The sequence below is a fragment of the Arachis stenosperma genome, chromosome 4, assembly GCF_014773155.1.
Source record: "Arachis stenosperma cultivar V10309 chromosome 4, arast.V10309.gnm1.PFL2, whole genome shotgun sequence".
NCBI classification, from domain to species: Eukaryota; Viridiplantae; Streptophyta; class Magnoliopsida; order Fabales; family Fabaceae; genus Arachis; species Arachis stenosperma.
The window spans coordinates 46,114,219-46,118,903 of record NC_080380.1 but is presented as its reverse complement, the minus strand read 5'-3'; the positions used below and the strand labels follow the sequence as shown (position 1 = coordinate 46,118,903).

Sequence of the window (4,685 nt, the reverse complement as noted above, 5' to 3'; positions counted from 1 at the left end):
TCTTACAGGATATATCAAGATAAAGGCGAGGGTACATAAACCATAACTAAAACAATACAGAGCATCTCAATAACAATAATTAAACTCTTCATAACTTCTGCGCCCAAATCCTGAAAGGGAAAAATGTAGGGGGTGAGAACATCATCCTCGAAAGGGTTCTCAGTAGAGGGTTTTTAGGAATTACTGTAATAGATACATGAAGATACCGCACCAGTGATTCATAACCGTCTTATGCCTCTTTTCAAAAATAACGGTTTATAATAAAAGAAAGTCGGAAATCTTTTCTGAAAGAAGAACCGCTCAATTCTCAAAACTCAAAAGCCTTTCAAAACGGTTTATCTATGCGTAACCAAAATAGCCTTTTGATGAGCGGATAATTTTGTATACTTTTTGGCATTGTTTTTAGTATGTTTTTGATATCTTTTAGTTAGATTTTAGTACATTTTTATTAGTTTTATTTAAAATTCACTTTTCTGGACTTTACTATGAGTTTGTGTGTTTTTCTGTGATTTCAGGTATTTTCTGGCTGAAATTGAGGGACCTGAGCAAAATCTGATTCAAGACCAAAAAGGACTGCAGATGCTGTGGATTCTGACCTCCCTGCACTCGAAGTGGATTTTCTGGAGCTACAGAAGCCCAATTGGCGCGCTCTCAACGGCGTTGGAAAGTAGACATCCAGGGCTTTCCAGCAATATATAATAGTCCATACTTTGTCCAAGATTTGATGGCCCAAACCCGCAAAGCAATCCGGCCTCAGGAATTCCAGCGTTAAACGCCGGAACAGGAATAAAAGTTGGAGTTAAACGCCCAAACTGGCATGGGAGCTGGCGTTTAACTCCAGAAAAGTTCTCTACACGAATTTCCTTGATTGCTCAGCCCAAGCACACACCAAGTGGGCCCGGAAGTGGATTTTTATGTCATTTACTCATCTTTGTACACCTAGGCTACTAGTTATCTATAAGTAGACCTTTTACTATTGTATTTGTATCGAGACTTTGGTAGCTATCGAGACTTTGGTAGCTATCTTTGTTTTATGCTATCTTAGATCTTTGGGAGGCTGGCCATTCGGCCATGCCTAGACCCTGTTCTTATGTATTTTCAACGGTGGAGTTTCTACACACCATAGATTAAGGGTGTGGAGCTCTGCTGTACCTCGTATTAATGCAATTACTATTGTTCTTCCATTCAATTCCGCTTGTTCTTTTACCAAGATATCACTTGTTCTTCAACATGATGATGGTGATGTTGACGCCCATCCCACTCTCACCTATGAACAAGGTGATTGACAACCATTCTTGTTCTACAAGCATTCGAGGCTTAGTGAATATCTCTTGGATTCTTCGGAGTCTTCGTGGTATAGGCAGGACCTGATGGCAGCATTCAAGAGAATCCGGAAGGTCTAACCTTGTCTGTGGTGTTCTGAGTAGGATTCAATGACTGAATGACTGTGACGTGCTTCAAACCCTGAGGGCGGGGCGTTAGTGATAACGCAAAAGAATCACTGGATTCTATTCCGCGCCTGATTGAGAACCGACAGATGAATTCCGCTATGCCGTGACAGGACATATGCAATCGCTTTCACTGAGAGGATGGGAGGTAGCTGCTGACAACAGTGAGACCCTATACGAGCTTGCCATGGAAGGGAGTAAGAAAGGATTGGATGAAGGCTGTAGGAAAGCAGAGAGACGGAAGGGAAGGCATCTTCATACACTTGTCTGAAGCTCATACACCATGATATACATAAGTATCACTATCTTTATCTTCTATGTTATTTTCGTCATCACCATATATATCTGAGTTTGCCTGACTAAGATTTACAAGATGACCATAGCTTGCTTCATTACTAACAATCTCCGTGGGATCGACCCTTACTCACGTAAGGTTTTATTACTTGGACGACCCAGTGCACTTGCTGGTTAGTTGTGCGAAGTTGTGTAATGCCATGGTATTAAGCGCACCAAGTTTTTGGAGCCATTACCAGGGATTATGAGAGTTGTGAAAAAGTATAGTTCACAATTTCGCCGACCAAGTTTTTGGCGCCGTTGCCGGGGATTGTTCATGTTTTGAGCAAGCTTTTGGTAACATCAGAGCCAAGATCCGGCAAAACATCAAATTTTTGGTGTTATTGCCCGGGATGTTTAGGCTGGACAACTGACGGTTCATCTTGTTGCTTAGATTAGGTATTTTTTTTTCGAAATTCTTGAAGGTGAATTCTAGAGTTTCATGATGATTTGTTGAAATCTGGCTGGCTGAGAAGCCATGTCTAATCTGATTGGACCGAGGTTTCAACTTATCACCACAAGAGCTTGTTGATTTCGTATCAATCTTGCTGTTGGAGCAGTGATTTGCTAAGGCTTGGCTGACCTTGGTCATGTCTAGTGTTTTGGACCGAAGCTTTCTTTGAAAGCTTGGCTGGCTGTGAAGCCATGTCTAATTCCTGGACCGGAGCCTTAGACTAGCATTGCACTGATTCCTGGAATTCTCATTAAGAATTTTGATACTTTTTTTTCACTTAATTTTCGAAAAATACAAAAAATTTGCAAAACCATAAAATCCCAAAAATATTTCTTGTTTGAGTCTAGAGTCTCATCTTAAGTTTAGTGTCAAATGCATGTTTTTGTTATATTTTTCGAATCCATGCATATATTTCTTTGTTTGATCTTTGAATTCTATTGACTTGAAGTATTTTGTGTGTCTCATATGCATTTTCATGTTGTTAGTGTCAGTAGTACACAAACTGCTAAGTTTGGTGTCTTGCATGCATTGTTAATTGATTCCTTTTGCATTTTGATTATCAAAAAAATCCAAAAATATTTTAATTTGTGTCCTTTCAAGTCAATGATACAAAGAATTGAAGATTCAAAACATGCTGCAGAGGAATTATACAGAAAAAGCTGAGCATTCAAAAATGCCCAGTGAAGAAGGCAGACTGGCGTTTAAACGCCAGCCAGGGTACCTGGTTGGGCGTTTAACGCCCAAAGAGGTAGCATTTTGGGCGTTAAACGCCAGAATGTATACCATTCTGGGCGTTTAACGCCAGGATGGTGCTAGGGGGAAGATTTTGTTTTCAAATCAATTTTTTTCAAATTTTTCAAAATCAAATCTTTTTCAAATCAAATCTTTTCAATCAAATGTTTTCAAAATCAATTTCTTTTCCTTTTTAAAAGATACTTACTAACAATTAATGATTTGATTGAACATCACAAGATTGTTACCTTTTCTGTTGAGAAAGGTTTGAATGTTTCAAATCATATCTTTTCTTGTTAAGCAAGTCATTCATTTTTAAAATCATATCTTTTCAAATAGTTTTCAAATCATATCTTCTCAATCACATTTTTTTAAATCTTTTTAACCACATCTTTTCAAAACAGTTTTCAATCAAATCTTTTTAATTTCTAATTTCAAAATCTTTTTCAAAAATCACTTGGTTTCTTTTCCACTTTTATTTTCGAAAATTAATTAATGTTTTTCAAAATAACTTCAAAATTTTTCACTTGATTTTCGAAAATAAACTTCCCTCCTTCCCACATCCTTCTATTTATGGAGTGCCACTCCTTCTCATGCACAATTCGAACCTTATCTAACTAAAGTTCGAATTTATCTTCTCCTTCTTCTTTCTATTTCTCTTTTCCTCTGACACTTAAAGGAATCTCTATACTGTGACATAGAGGATTCCACATTTTCTTGTTCCCTTCTCTTTCATATGAGCAGGAGCAAGGACAAAGGCATTCTTGTTGAAGCTGATCCTGAACCCGAAAGGACTTTGAAGAGAAAGCTAAGAGAAGCCAAAGCACAACTCTCTTTAGAGGACCTGACCGAATTCTTCAAGGAAGAAAACATGGCAGCAGAAAACAACAACAATGCAAACAATGCAAGGAAGGTGCTGGGTGACTTTACTGCACCTACTCCTGATTTTTATGGGAGAAGCATCTCTATCCCTGCCATTGGAGCAAACAACTTTGAGCTTAAGCCTCAATTAGTTTCTCTAATGCAACAGAATTGCAAGTTCCATGGACTTCCAATGGAAGATCCTCATCAGTTTTTAGCTGAATTCTTGCAAATCTGTGACACAGTCAAGACTAATGGGGTTAACCCTGAGGTCTATAGACTGATGCTATTCCCTTTTGCTGTAAGAGACAGGGCTAGAATATGGTTGGATTCTCAACCTAAAGAAAGCCTGGACTCTTGGGAAAAGCTAGTCAATGCCTTCTTGGCAAATTCTTTCCACCACAAAGATGAGTAAGCTTAGAGTGGAAGTCCAAACCTTTAGACAAAAGGATGGAGAATCCCTCTATGAAGCTTGGGAAAGATACAAACAATTAATCAGAAAATGTCCTTCTGACATGCTTTCTGAAAGGAGCATCATAGGTATTTTCTATGATGGTCTCTCTGAACTATCTAAGATGTCCTTGGATAGCTCTGCAGGAGGATCTCTTCATCTGAAGAAGACGCCTACTGAAGCTCAAGAACTGATTGAAATGGTTGCAAATAACCAATTCATGTACACTTCTGAAAGAAATCCTGTGAACAATGGGACTAGTCAGAAGAAAGGAGTTCTTGAGATTGATGCTCTGAATGCCATACTGGCTCAGAATAAGATATTGACTCAACAAGTCAATTTGATTTCTCAAGGTCTGTCTGGAATGCAAAATGCACCAAACAGTACTAAGGATGCTTCATCTAAG

At 38.5% G+C, this 4,685-nt stretch overlaps 1 non-coding gene across 1 annotated transcript; it reads right to left on the bottom strand.

Annotated features, from left to right (window-relative positions):
- Nucleotides 1-4,241: 4,241 nt before the first annotated feature.
- Nucleotides 4,242-4,349, bottom strand: LOC130978584 (small nucleolar RNA R71). The gene has a single exon (XR_009086207.1). It is a non-coding gene; the product is annotated as a small nucleolar RNA R71 (small nucleolar RNA).
- Between the last annotated feature and the right edge of the window lie 336 nt (nt 4,350-4,685).